Consider the following 16,219-nt stretch of genomic DNA (forward strand, 5'->3'; position numbering starts at 1 on the left):
ACATGTTACCATGAACTTGGTGAAAGAGTATAAAAACTAAAGCACTGGTTTAACTCTTTGACTGCCAAAAACGTTAAATAACGTTTAGTGAAATCCTATGGAGGAGTGCCAAAGACGTTAAAAGACGTTTTTTTCAAAACAGGTGAAACTAACCATTTTCTATTGTTGATTACTCAAAAACGGAATAAGGTAGAAACAAACTTTTTTTTCTGATGGAAGATGAGAGTCCAATCTTTTTTTGGCAGTATGTGCGTTTCCATAGTCCAAACACATCATTTTCTATGGACCTTGAAAGATCAGTCAAAATGCTTAAAATCGGCTGGCACCCACGGCGTCCCTTTTCTGAAAACGTCTGGCAGTCAAAGAGTTAAATGTGATTGACGTGGTATCGTTTGTCAGTCAGTGTATCGGTCACAGCAGGCAACATGACTACAGGCCTTATGTTTTCCCCATTCTTTGTGATCGACAGCCTATGGAAAGTCCCGACGTACACACATGGACGCACGCGTCTGCCTGCAGCTTCATTATGCAGTCATGTTAAGTCAGCCAGAGATGACAAGGGCATATGCGACCTGCTCAGCACTGTGATAATGATTAGCCTGTCAAATAATGATAAGTTTGTTGTGGCGGGTGATAAGTTGAGATAATATCAGACTTCCAAACTTTGCCTAAATTGGTTCTTGTAATTGTAGCAACTGATATATTTCTTTTCATTTTCCTTACCAATTAATTTGAAAGACTCTATGGAAAGCCAGTTTCAATGTATCCTCACAAGGTTTCGGAGTTTGAAACCGCTCACTTTTGTAACCGGACACTATAAACAGGGTACTCCTCCAGTGATGACGTAATGGTCGCAGCTCGATGCTAATGAGGTACGCGCCGATTCTCGCGCAAACCGTCAGTCTGTCAACAACAATGGCCGCGTCGTAGAGGTTTTGCGCAGCCTCCTTAGCTTGCTTATGCTTTTGCAGCCAAATATTTAGCTTCTTTATTCCCACGTTCAACAAGCGGTGTACTTGAATCACCATTGTCACTTCTCCTGCGTTCGTCTTTTTCATGTTGTTTAGATACATGCAAAGCCATGTTTGTTCTTTAGAATGCAATAAAGTTAGAAAAAAAAAAGTGTTCATCTTCTTCGTTGATTATTCTTCTACGCTTTCCGTACAGCGCCAATCCAGACTTGGCATATACATTACAGCCGTTAAAGCGTCTTCTTTTGGACACATGCTTTTGTGTGTACGGGATTTGTTTGCTTTGCTTACGTCTGGGCGTGGCCTAAAGTTAGAAAAGTGACTTATTGTATTTACCACACCGAGTGAGTTTACTCGTTTGGGTTTCCTTTCCACCTGTTCTCATTAGGCCAGTCTCTTATGTCTACCAATCAGATCCTTTAGCCACTCATGTCTTGGCCAGGTGTAGATGGTTGGCTCGTCAGTTTGCTTGCATTTCGTTCTCTTGTTTACTATATGTTGCTCTCAGTCATGTCATTTCTACAGTGATGTTTTATTTGACGATATGTCCTAAATTGACGAAAGGGAAAATTAGTGATCAGTTAATAGATTTATTTTTTTTTTTTAACGATTCTACGTGCTTCTATCTTTCTTTTTGATACCCGCACAGTAATTTCTGTCTCCCATTCAGATATTGTAACATCCCATTCACAAAAATCCCAAAAAATGCTTAGCGACAGTAGCGTTAAGATCTTACCCTCATAAATTTCTCCCGGTGAGGAAGTTTAAAGAGGCCTTCCCAATAAAAGTTTATGATTCATTAGAGAGGTGAGCCAGGTGGTCTAAAACGTTCTCATTTTTATTTCCTGTAGACACTTCCAGCTGTTGCTTTTTCTGCAGAATAATTGCATTCATCTCACATCTGGGCTTTCGTTTCGAATCCTTCCTTTTTGTCCGAGACGAACTGGTTAGTCCCGATGCATTTTGTCCTGTTATAAAGAGTCTTTTCAAGTTCATCTCAACCTTGTCTGTTATTGCTGTTTCTATATTTTTTTACACACGAATAACCGTTGAATGAGGGCATATGTTCCTCCTCATATTTGTAACTCATCCTGCTCTCATCATGCGCATATAAATTAATGTACTGATAGAAGTGTATGGCATTACAATTCATTCCACTTCAAAATCCTGCTAGCCTGCACTCTGTACTGTCCTAGTTAAATTTGATTAGCCTAAATTTACCTTCACCCTGCGCTCATCTTTCTACCTCTACCCCCCCCCCCCCCCAGTCTAATAATGCAAAACAATCAGTTTTGTGTCTTAGAGTGGTGATCAGTGGAACAGTTTAAATTTTATTGTCCGCCGGAATTAATGCAGTCGATACAGGTCGGCGTGGTGATGAAGCTGATGGCTGTGAGTCAGGACCAAGTCCAAATCAATAACACTCTAAACTTTATTACGGCCATAAAACGCATGCATACACATCGGGATGGATTTACAACAAGTGTGCGTTTAAAAAAAATGATGCTGTTGTAAAAATGTCTGTAAAAATAAATAAGAGATGCTGTTTGTCATTTTTCGAGCGGAATCTGGAGGAAAAAAAATGCTTCTCAGCAAACTGAGAGCACAGACGCAAGATATTTGGATTCCTATATTTGCTTCCTGTATTCTTGTAATGAGTAAGTATAAATATATCCATTTTGGGGACAGTAATTAGCAAAAGATTCAGTCTATAATGAGAAATGAGTTTGACAGCATTCCTTCTCCACAAGCTTGCACAAATCAATTCACTAAAGTAAGGCCAAGAATTTTTAAAGCGCATATCTTGACGACACAAAGAAACATCATTAGTTGAAGCTGGTGTGGCTTTTGAGTGAGGCGTTCGAAATATTTTACATAGAAGGCTGCTTGAAATGAATATTAATAACTTCAAAAGGGCTTCGTACATCAAGCAAACCCATGTTTAGCTTTAAGGCTTAATATAAAAGTTCAGGTAAGAATCCAAGGATTTCTTGAATTTCGGCATGTAAAAGAAGAAGGAAAAATTTGTCTCCTCAAAAAGCTTGTCTAACATAAACTTTTTGTACTGTACATTAAGTGCTGGAGAGATCGTAAGTCCAGATAAAAAAAACTTTTTTCACTATCAAGATGCTACAACAAATTATTTCTGGATCTGATGAGAATGAGTGCAGCTGGTTTTATTTAATCGCAAATCATTTTGGCTGTGTCCACACCCACAACGTTTCAAATTTAGCTACGTGCGTCTGCAAAAATGCCAAAACCAAGTCTAGTCCGCCCCTGCGCACATTTAGAGCCCTTAGTTGGATTTGTACATCCTCAGAGTGATTGTTGTGCATTGAGTGATTTACTGAAGTAGTTGAAATGCATCAGCAGGCACCTCATTTATGACAGCCAGCAATGAATAAGCATTTTGTCTGTAGTTACTCGCTATTGGCATCGCCTTGTTTTGACATTATTTCTAGTGGCAACCCGAACATTGTTCACAATGAAGACACGGACGGCAGAGGCAAATAAACATTACGCTTTGCCCCATGTATGTGAACTTTAGTAAATCGAACTTGTTTCCGCAGGAGATTGTTGCAGTCCACCTGTGTCTCGTTTCTTAATCAGAACTATCAACCCTTCATGGCGTTCGGCCAATCATCTCCCTACTTTCATCTTTGCTGTCGCACCTGCCAGGATGTGATAAGTTCTTTTGTATTCGCCTCCCTTGTTTTTTTCTCTTCTATTTGTCACTAGCTTTGTCCTCACCACCGTCAAATGTGTTTGTGTTGTTCTCCCTCAAGGTTTCCGAAACACGATTCATCATTTCACGTTTTTTTTTTTTTTTTTGTCTTGCTAAAGCTAAAGTTTGTCTGTTTGGGTTCACTCGCCTTCACACTACAAACAGCCTACAAAAAAAAAAAGAGGCAATCCTCTTTACCTTGCAGGAGTTCACGATTTGTCCTAGTTTTGGAATGCTGGAAAACCAGTGATGCACCTACAGTGTATATTGGTACCAACATTCTATCCCAAATCATTGGAGAAGATATACAGTTTAATAAAATGTGTGGCTTATCACTTGTATCCAATCGAAGGTTGAAAATCTTTGATCAACATGCTCCTTCACCCTAGATGATTATTTGAAATGAAGTCTGCTCGCTGTGTTGCCACCAGATCTAAATGATCACCTGTTAGAAAGGTGCTCTGATTACGAAGATTACAAGCATCGGTGAGCGTGAAATGCCGTTTACATCAATTATAGCCAATCATGTCAGTGACTCTCGTGTCTTTTTTTAAATGCAGCGCGTGTGTTGAGCGCAGTCCAGCCCTAATCCCACTATATGAGAGAACTAGCCACATATTTTAAATTGAATGGGCACCCAGTGGGCTCTGTTAATCTTCGATTTCTGTATTGTGCATTGTGGCTCTTGCTCATGCATGCAGGATTTTTGAAGCTGCAGTCAGCAATTGTACGCTAAAGTCAGATATTTGGAGAACCACTTGTGAATTTGCTATCAGAAAATTAATGAACGTCAAAACTAGGCTTAGTTCAGTTACATTTCATACACATTTGCATGATGTGCCGGTTGAAAGGGTAGTTTTCAATTTTTTTTTTGTCAGTGTAAACCTGCAGGGATGTGATTTGACCAAAGTGAAATTATCTGAAAATTTAGCCGGGGGTCTGGGGGCCGCCGGCCCCCCGGAGCTCATGGGTTTTCCGTGTTTTTAAGTACTTTCAATGCACTCACATGACAAAGAAATAGACAAAACAACAGCATAAGTTTTCAATGTATATTAAACTATCCCATATAAAATGGCAGTTTTAGTCAACTCAAAATCAGTCACATTCAAAAACATTGGACTGCCTTTGCTTTTAAAAACTATCACTGAGAATATCATCATATCTAACTAATGTGATTACTAAGTTAACACATAAATAATGTTGAAGAGTTCAAATTTCATGAACAAATAATTGTATCATGACCAAATGAAAAGTAACTCATATTAGAGCATACCACAAATGTCTTTGTTATAGCAGAAGATGTTATCTGTCGGAGTCATGTGCATACACAATGAACTACTAAAAAAAACAAAAACAAAAAAAACGGAAATTTTAAATTTTTATTTTTGGAGATAAAAAAAAGCGGAATTCCGCGAATTAGCGGAAAAATCACATCCCTGAAACCTGTCAGCCCTACATTAGTTAAAGTAGTTTACATGTTTACAATGTAAACAGCACCATGACAAGTGTCCGCCATCTATGTGGAATTTTCTGGAGAAAAAAAAACCCACATGTAATGAGCTCTTCAAACATTACTTAAAAACTTTGTTTGTGTTAGCATAAAATACGAATGACCTTTTTGCATCAGCTCTGCCATAACGATGGAGGAGTTTACATCAGGTCAAATCTCATCTGACTTGTGGTCCTGTACAACATAACCGTTTACAGGAAGGAGTGCTGACCCAAGTTGTAAGGTCAGTAATGCCAGTGAGTTGGGCCACAGCCATCACATCAAGATGCATTTGTCAAATCGAGGTCCCGAAGCTGACCTCCAGTGCACAAAAAAAAAAAATAGACTGCTGCTAAATGATTAAACAGCCAAGGTGACATTTAACATTTAAACTTGGGAAAAAAAAGGCTGATACCAGTACGGGAAGGCAACTCGATTAATCACATATACCGAGTACCGATACTAGTACTTTTGATGCATAAAATTTGCCCCAAAAAACTCTAAAGACAGATAATTATAAAGAAAGACCTATGTATCCCCAAATAGCATTTTTCATTTAAACTGATTGAACTTAATGGCAGTTTTCTATTCTTTTAATGTCTGTTTAATGTAAACGGCCACAAGAACGCAGCTGATATTTGTATCGGTACTCGCCCATCCCTACTCGATAAGATGAGTTAGTGCTTAGTATCAAGCAAAAGAGAGTAGTTTGTCAAATATGCCGGTGTTTCCCACAGATTTGAAATCTACTTGGGTGGGGGTACTCCTTGGGGGGTTGGGTGGTGCGGCGTGATCTCAGTTCTGCTAACCTCTAACCTCATGATCCACAAGTGAGTGACGGCGAACTAATGTTACATGCGGTATATCTGGTCGTGACACGTTTTTTTTTTTTTTTTTGGGGGGGGGTATTTTTATAACATTTTCTTGAACTCTACTTGGTGGCCAGTTTATTTGGGTGGCCTGCCCAAGTATTAACATGGTGTGGGAAACATTGTATGTATACAATTCAAAGTTAACTCATTATGAACTTCAAGCTTCGATCATGGTTGTCATACACATTACAGTGATCCAAAATAGTGCCAAACCATGTTTAACATCCACACTAATAAGAGTTTCTAATAAAAGCTGACATTAAACACGGTGCTGCCAACTCACTTGGCTCTTTAGTACAGCAATTACACAAAGTGGTGACACACATTCGATATAGATCCATGGATTATCCCAACATAACCTCACACGGTGGTGTGAAATTTCCACATCATAAAGCTAGCCATGCAACTAGCCATCCTTCTGGCTCTGGCAATCAGACCTCCCAAGAGTGTCTGCTAGATGAGGGCACAGCTCTTGATGAAAAATTGTGAAAAGGAATCCAAACAGACCACACATGGTCTGCAACAGCCAAGTTGGGCTTGGAAGCAGCTGCTCAGCTTCAGCGAGAATGGACTCAGGAGGGAAAGTCCACAGCAAGCGAGGAGAGCGCATGGCGGCGGGGGGGGGGCTGAAGGTGGCAGTTCACAAACAAACTTGAAAGTGAGGATGAGTCAGGCGTGGATGCAGAGGTGCTGTGAGATGGGGCAGACAGACAGATGAAGGCAGCGGTACATGGAAATAGAGCGGGACAGAAACGATGCTGATGTAGGGAGACAAGGGAGAGAGGCGGAGTGAGAGGCAGATGCTCAAGGACGGAGAGACTACAGAGCCAGCATGTGTCGACACACTTGTAATTGCCATCTCATGGTGGGCAGTTTGAGTGGGAAGTAGAGAAAGGCCAGAGGCTGAGATAACGTGGTGAAATACTCGAGTTGACATCTGGAGACATGAGCCATGTTGCTCAGTCTACTAAACAAGTAGACTTAGTTTGACACGGTGGCTAAAACTTTGACCTTGTCATTGGCACGGTTACTATTCGCTTGCTGAACACGACGAAGGGTAATCTCAATTTCGACCTGCTGCACTGTATTTGAATCAGGACTCGCTTTCTCCTTCCGCGCCTGTGACGGGAAGCAAAAAAACAACTAAACAGCGGTCAAAGTGCAATTGAGGGCAAACTGAATGAAGTTTGGCATGCCAGATAGGTCAATATCATCATAATGATTTTTAATTAAATTAATTGTCTTTTTAATTTTTAACCAACTAAAGCCCTTTACACACTGCACTTAGCAATGTTCTGCCTTCAATTGGGGAGGAGCTGGCGGAGTGATTTATGTTATTTTATCTGACTTTTTTTTTTTCCAAGTGATGGCACTATTAACTCATTCACTGCCATTGACGGTTATAGACGTCAAAAAATAATTTGTTAAACATTTTTTTTCTACTTTCGTTAGCAAAAGTATGAAAACCAATATTTTTTTATTGTTCATTTAGAACAGATATAGCATTTGTGATTAATCGTGAGTTAACTTGTGAAGTTATGCGATTAATTATGAGTAAAAATGATAATCGCCTGACGCCCCTAATTTTTAATAATCATCTCATCAGGCGATTACTTTTTTTTAATTGTAATTAATCGCATGACTTCACTAGTTAACTCACAATTAATCACAAATTTTATATCTGTTCTAAATGTACATTTTCATACTATTGTTAACAAAAGTGGAAAAAAATGTTAAACTAATAGAAATAGTTCAAATGAATTTTTTACGTTTATAGCCGTCAATGGCAGTGAATGAGTTAAACTGTCCAAGTTCCCATCAAGCCATTAGTTTTTCACCGCTGCACTAACCCTAACCCTAACCCTTAAAACGAGAAAAGTCAGTCAGGACTTTTGTTGTTTTTTGCAATAATGAAGGATACATATTGTTGAGATGCAAAAAAAAAAAAAAATCTTTGTTTTTGCTTCCTGGTAAATCCAAATATGGACACACTAGAAACTGGTCATTTCACATTGCCGTGAGACTGTCACACTGAGCGAGTGCAGTGTGAAAAGGGTTCATCAGGCCATACAAGTCATGGTAATCTGCAAGGAATCAACTGCATTTTTCTTTAAGACTTTTAACTTTTAATCCAAAAGGCTTCTTCAGTTCTAATTTTCATCAACTGGTGGAGATAATGTGGTCCAATTCTCTGCATTGTTCCATGTTACATTATAGCGACGTATATGAGGTGAACTGAATATTGATTAGTATTTATTTATTTTTTATTTTTTATGGAGAGCTCAGTATTGTCCATTCGGTAATTTTACCGATTTGACATGTCATCATCATTGCTCTTTTTTTTTTATATATATAGATTTTTTATCAATTTTTATTTTGTATGTGGGTGAGTATGTGTATGTGCGTGTGTGCGTGCGTGTGAGTGTGTATTCATTAGTTCACCTAAAACCTATTAAAAAATCCCATACCGTTCACCTAGGGTTGCTGAGTATTGATTGGAAGCTGCGGAAGGATTTGTGAACAATGCAGTATCACACAGCCTGCCTGTTTTAATGTGTCTTTACTCGGGGAGTAAAATTAAATATTTTCTCAAATCCCGTCATGTCCATCACTTACTTCAAACATGAAATGAGCATCTGTCCTTGTCCAATAATCACGCTTTCAACTTGATATAAGATAAAAGCCCAAATCGCCTCAAAAGGCCAAAAGCTTTTGGGCAACGAGTCCCTTATTCTCATCTGCTAAGTAATGCACCAATTCTACCTTTCCAAGCAATTTCTCTTCATCCATTTAGCCCGCAGGGGGAAAACTTATGAAACACTTTGCACACCTCATGTCGACTCTACTCTGCACTTAACATCTGCATCGATCCTCGACACCAACCCACCCCCCACCCCACCCTCTACCCCCTCCATGTCTTCATGTCCCATCTCTTTCTCACACTCAGCTGGCATCAAAGGCTGGCTGTGAGGAAGGGAGGGAGTGAGGCTGCCAACGCAGTTGGATAGCGATCCACAATGTGTTCGGCATACTAAAAGCTCAAAACGGGATTTTAATTCAAGATCTGGCCCGTCTTCAGAAGCCGTGATTCACTTGTGTCTTCTCATTTGATCCATTTATGTATTTTAAAATAAGACTGAGTGACATGCGCGCATAAGAGCAATTTGCTCTTGCGTGCATCTTTTGTAATGTCGCTGGGGTAATGGGGATCAGTAATGAGTCATACATATGCTGCCTGCCATGGATTTCCTCCGCAGAAGCATGATCAGTAAGTCGCTACAGTATCTTACAAAAGTCAGTAAATCATCACATTTATACAGGAATTATTTTTTTTTTTTTTATGAGACAACAGTGAAGAAATGTGACTTTCACACAATGAAAAGTAGTCCGTGTACATCTTATAAAGCAGTGTCAATTTACTGTTCCCTCAAAATAGCTTCAAAATAAAGTCATTTTACAGCAAAACGACTTGACAACAAAAGTGAGTACAACCCGAAGTGAGCACAGTTAGTTGTTCCCTCTATGTTTACCTGTATAATAAGTACAGGTGTTACTGTAACAAAAAGCTAGTTAAATTAGAATGTTTGAATTAAAAGATGCAAGTGCATTGAATCAAACCGAATCGAATCTATCTTATTTAAATCTTTTACTGCCAAACGTTATCCAAAAAACAATCCCAACTCGTTTTTCAAGGCAAACTGAGTATTGTGTGCTATGACTACATAAAAATGGTGGATACCATATGAAAGATCGCGTTCCATTCTTTCATTAGAAAAAAAAAACATGTTTCGACCTTATTCCGTTCTTTAGCAATCACCATTTTAAAATAGGTAATTTGAGTGACGTCAAGCGAAAATGGAAAAATACGCTTTTTGTGAAAAGATACATTTTCTGCACAACAGTGACTTTGACACTAATATTTTTTGTTTAGTGACGCTCTGTGAATTAGATTTAATGTGACATACGCTTTGATCATTCACGTCATCCTTGAAAACATTCTGTTTCCTAACATCCGCCATGTTTTTATGTAATTTGACACCCTGGAAGTGCATTGAAAAGAGATACAATGCTGCCATCTGCTGGCCATATTTAGTGAGTGTTTTTTTGGATTTCACAAACCCCATTCACAAAGCAGCGCCGCACAAGACGTTGCACTGCCCATTGAGAAAAAACAAAAAACACAGTTAACATCAATTAACGTTTTTGGCGGAATTCATTGGGATTTTATTATACGTCATTAAACGTTTTTGGCGGTAAAAGAGTTGAAATACATCTACATAAGTATCAAATTGTCTTTCATTGTTGAAAGATGTCTTTGAAAACTATATATGTCAGGTTTCCTCACAAAATTCTGTACATGGTTAAAATAACACAAACACGACAAGAAAAAAAAACATCAAACAATCCATTTCTACTTGAATGCATGCCTAAAACAAATGCGACTTTAACTGCTTTTGAAAAATGTCTACAAAAAAGGCAGCTGTTAAATCTAATGGAAGTGCAATCCACAATTTCACCTTCAGTTTGTAATTTTGTGTGACTGATAGTAGAGTCGTAAAATAAAAGGCGGCCAGCAGACTGCGGTGACCCCTCAGTACGATAAAAAGACACCAAATCCAGGTAGGGAGGAACCTGACTGTTGAGGGCTCTCTAAGTGACTGTTAAAAGTTTGCACTGCGTATTAAAAATTGACAGTCAGCCAGAGCAAGTATGAAGTAGTGACGTGGCAGAACCTATGGGATCTGGACAAAAGCCGAGCAGCTCATTGGAGACGGTCTCATGGACTTGAAGAGCATGAGTTCCATAATACAAATGCGTCACAAACGCTGCCTAATCACATTGGGACTATTGCATATGCAAATGTTTTTTTACTGTGTTGCTGGCTGGATTATAAAAAATGGAAGTGTGAATGCTAAGTGCCATCAAACATGTGATTCAAAACTACGTATTGCAGAAATATGTGCACTAAAATAATAAACAAGCTGCCGGTTTTCAGTTGTTTTATCTTTTAGAATAACAGTGCATAAATTGCTTTATACTGTCAATATAGAACAAAACAAATATTTATGGTGTATTGGAGTCTCCAAACACAAACGTGAAAATGAGTATACAGTACATGAGATATTTGATAGCAACACGCATTTGTATGATTTTAAAATAAAAAATAGAAATTTAAATGAAAACTAAGGACCATTAGAGGAAAGAACCACAACATTTTTGACATGTGGAACGTCCCAGCCGTGATGCCATGTGATAATGAGCAGCTGCTTGAAACCACAAGGACTACAAGGTGACTACACTGCTCTTACCATCAACGCCATGCAGAATGTCATTAGATTTAGTTTTAATATTGAAAAAAAAAATGCATAATGGACTTTAGGGTGGCTCTCGAAACAGATTAAGCCATTCCATTAGATGAGATTGTGACTCATTCTGCAAGAGCTGAATAAAAATATCTGCACTGTAATGGATAAAAGGCCATATGATTGGGACTGACTGTGACAATTTGAAATCTAATTTAGCATGCGGGCCAAATTGGCCGTTGCTCAAATACGCCAATTAAGATGCAGAGGAATACACTGTGAGAAATGTATTAGCGTTTGTGTCGAACTTTTGTGTTTTTGCTCATGCGGGCTTTGTTCAAAGTACTGCTGTATGTGGATATTTGCAGGCGGGTTGCTGAGCTGTACAACCCACCATCTGTGAAACCCAAAGATGTATTCTATGTGTGCGCATTTGTTCGCATGTGGGCTTATACTATATTTTGTCTCACTAAGCCTATCGGTGTTTTATGCTCCTTCAGGATGTGAGAATTCCTGGTAGGACACGGAGGTAACAGCACTCGAAAGAAGCTTTCCAGAGTTCCAAACCAAATGGGATGACTTAAGAGGGTGGATTCCAGGCAGAGTGAGAAAATGAAAAGCCAGGACATTAAAGGTGTGGTTGAATAAGACATTTTACTTGAGGACTCATGTGTGTGAATTTCTGATAAGAATATTAGAGAGTAAGGAAAACAAATAAGGGGAGGGATGGTAAAGACATCAGGACAAAGGAGTGAACCGCAAAAGTGCCAATGACAAATGTAATTTCAACTTCTCAAGTTGGTTGCACAACTCAAAAGTACAAAGTAGAAGGATGGGAAACCTCAAGACGCTAAGAGACCTTGACGTACTGACAAAAGTGTCACTCAAAAACTCCAGCAAAGGTACAATTCTATATAACAGAATAAAAGCCTATGTAGTAATAAAATAAGAGTAACTCATCATAAGGGACATAACAACTGCATGACAACTACCAAATAAAAGTGACTACACAAAATAAGGATGGCACAGAGCCACTGCATATAGCAACTGACCTCATTGTCACATTATCATCATAAGGAACATAGTAACTGTATACGACTAGACAAACTAAGAGTGGCTAATACGGTTAAAACACCCCGTAAGAGACATAGTAACTGCATATCTACTACAAAATAAGCCTAATATAAGCACAGAGCCACTGCATAGCATCTGAACACATTATCACATTACCATCATAACCAACATAGTAACTGCATAAGACTAGACAAACTAAGAGTGGCTAATACGGTTAAAACATCCCCGCAAGAGACACAGTAACTGCATACCTACTACAAAATAAGCCTAATATAAGCACAGAGCCACTGCATAGCATCTGAACACATGATCACATTACCATCATAACCAACATAGTAACTGCATAAGACTAGACAAACTAAGAGTGGCTAATACGGTTAAAACATCCCCGCAAGAGACACAGTAACTGCATACCTACTACAAAATAAGCCTAATATAAGCACAGAGCCACCGCATAGCATCTGAACTCATTATCACATTACCATCATAACCAACATAGTAACTGCATAAGACTAGACAAACTAAGAGTGGCTAATACGGTTAAAACACCCCGTAAGAGACATAGTGACTGCATACCTACTACAAAATAAGCCCAATATAAGCACAGAGCCACTGCATAGCATCTGAACACATTATCACATTACCATCATAACCAACATAGTAACTGCATAAGGCTAGACAAACTAAGAGTGGCTAATATGGTTAAAACACCCCGTAAGAGACATAGTAACTGCATACCTACTACAAAATAAGCCTAATATAAGCACATAGCCACTGCATAGCATCTGAAAACATTATCACATTACCATCATAACCAACATAGTAACTGCATAAGACTAGACAAACCAAGAGTGGCTAATACGGTTAAAACACCCCGTAAGAGACATAGTAACTGCATACCTACTACAAAATAAGCCTAATATAAGCACAGAGCCACTGCATAGCATCTGAACACATTATCACATTACCATCATAACCAACATAGTAACTGCATAAGACTAGACAAACTAAGAGTGGCTAATACGGTTAAAACACCCCGTAAGAGACATAGTAACTGCATACCTACTACAAAATAATCCTAATATAAGCACAGAGCCACTGCATAGCATCTGAACACATCATCACATTACCATCATAACCAACATAGTAACTGCATAAGACTAGACAAACTAAGAGTGGCTAATACGGTTAAGACATCATCATAGCATTCAGCTATTAGCATTCAGCTTTCAGCATTTCCACACAATTGAGACTTAGGAAAGCATGTTTTCACAAAAAGTAATAAACTTTAAAAGAAGTAATGAGTTTAGTAGTACAATAATGCCTTAGTATTTTAGTTTCCAGTCAAATTCTTGTGGAATTGCTGAAGGTCGCTTAATGGCTTAAGGCTGCCGAGTGTAGTTTTTATCATTGTGAAACATTATGACAAAAGGGTATTTATAAAGCTCAAGAATGACTTTTACGGGAAAATTGAAATAAAAAATTGTAAAAACTAGTCCTGCTTATATGTATCCCTTTAAATGCAAAGCACGTCACTTTTAGAAAGTGATGTCACCCTTTTTTTCCTCACCAGGAAGTCAGGGGACAGTTCTTTTGATGCATAAAAAAAAAAAAAAAAAACATCACATGCTGCCTATGTAGCTAGTCATCAAAGTGACATCTCACTCGGTCCAAGAGAGCAGAGCAAAGCTCAAGAGGGGATCAAAAAGTCACTTTTGCGCACATTGGGCAACATTGCCAGGGCAGCACTTTTCCCAAAAGATGTTTCAGTCTGGCAAAACATATCCTTTTACCCACAAGTGCCTGGTGGGTGTGTTGATTGAGTCGCACGAATCCTGCCTAGCAACAAGTGGAAGCACATTTTGATACCAACCCCAAAATATTTTTTTAGATTTCAATCCATTTTCTCTTCTCCTGTTCCGGAACTGGAGTCTATCACTAGTTGTCAATCAACCCCAAGTTATTTATACAGATAGACACCCATTCACATTCACACTATCACTGAGTGAGAAATGAACCCACACTGACTGCACAGAAGTCAGGCTAGTGAACCACAACATCATTAGTGACCAAATGTTTTCAGTCTACACTACAGCAATGATAAAGGAGTTGCCCTCTAACTACACTTCTAGAAGTGTGCCATGCAAATTACATGTCAATGCAAAAGTGTCCTCCATCTGGCAATTCTTTTCAATTTCAATGCCTACTCTTATGTTCCGTGGAGTTGTTAGTAATCCATTTCCCCTCTGATACACATGAAACAAGAGCTAATTCTTTTCACCTGACAGACTGAAGCATCCCAAGGAGAATATGACGCACGCAAGAGCACAAACTATCCCAACAGTGCCTACGACGTTCCCACAGGTGCCCCGGGCCGGCAGCGGAAGTTGTCACAGCGCCGTGACAAGGTCACGACCCCCTCATGAGTTTTCCAAACTGTCAACTCTGCCGGTTGCGTGTAATGCAAACTGACTTAATGAGCCCTTTGAGACTGTGTTGGTGAGGTCATATTTTCTCGGCTACTTTTGGTCCATGGAAAGGCCTAATAAAGGAGATATTAATGAAAATGAAAACATTAATTGGTAGTAATAACCATTTTGAACGGCAATCTGGCAGACCGGAGTATGCAACGGCTTTTGCAGTGCACATTTTTAAAGTTATTATACACATGTTTAAGCACGCTTGTATTCACACCGGCGTAAAGCACATGGAGCACTCTTACATAATTACACTGGATGGTACATTAAAATAGTATCAGAAAAAAAAAGAGTGGAAGTAGGAATTAGTTCAATGCCCCTCTGGCTATAATAGATGTGGAATAAAAGTCTGCAATTTCACCTTTGAAATAGAAAAGAGAGCAAGACGGAAATGATGCTTCCGCCTGTCTTAATTAATGTAAATACTTACTAAATTGGTTCGGGCACAGGCGATATCGGTATGCAACGTTCCCATTGGTTTGTCTTGGCTTTTGCTCAAAATCCCCACCAGAGTCTGAGGCAACCGCTCATGCTTCCTTTAAAACTATTCCACGGAAGTAGATAACAGAAGAAGAAAAAATATTCTGAATTCTTGACAGCTCCATTTTTGCAGTTCAATCCATGAAACAGTTGCAGTAAAAAAAAAAAAAAAAGGTTTTTTTTTCTTTTCATTTTTTTAGGATTTAAAAATCATCTGTTCCACAGTCAGCTGTAAAATAGATTTTAAATGTGTGCTACTCTGCTATAAATATGATATGATCACGTTCATGAAATGAGGTCACCATATTTGGGTCAAATAGTGGCGCCAAGACTTCAAAGCAAACATGGTGCATAAACATTTAGCTGTTATGCCGCACGCAAATTAAGCTGCCAACAGAACTGTAGTTAGCCTCAAGTGTAAATGCTTTAAATCCAAGTTTACCTTTTAAATGTCGGTACATTAAAGTACAGACAAGTGTCCCCACATTTGTTGTTCTTTCTTTTAATATTTAACAACATCCCTTGTTGACATCGCTCCTGCTGACGATGGGTAGACGTCAGCGTTGCTCAGTTCCAAATTAAATTCTCATAACCTGTCTACTACATTTCCGTCAGCTGCACATCACTCTTTCTATCTGCCTTTCAGCTATCTTATCTGCTTAGCCAGATGGTTCGTCTCGCAGTATAGGGCTGATCTTTTTGTCTTTCGGGATCTTTGGCCGTCTGCTCGCCGTCGCCCGTCGGACACTGATGTTACGTAATCAAAGAATCACTGCTGAAGCAGAATGATATACGAGAAGCGCTTAGTACTGCCGACTGCCTTCTAGG

General features: G+C 39.0%; 1 protein-coding gene across 1 annotated transcript in view; it reads right to left on the bottom strand.

Moving 5' to 3' along the window:
* The window catches only part of grin3a (glutamate receptor, ionotropic, N-methyl-D-aspartate 3A), a 113,251-nt gene that overhangs the window by 84,134 nt on the left and 12,898 nt on the right, over positions 1-16,219 (bottom strand). The gene's annotated exons all lie outside the window — the stretch shown is intronic.

This window comes from Vanacampus margaritifer, chromosome 14 (genome assembly GCF_051991255.1).
Source record: "Vanacampus margaritifer isolate UIUO_Vmar chromosome 14, RoL_Vmar_1.0, whole genome shotgun sequence".
In the NCBI taxonomy this organism is placed as follows: Eukaryota; Metazoa; Chordata; class Actinopteri; order Syngnathiformes; family Syngnathidae; genus Vanacampus; species Vanacampus margaritifer.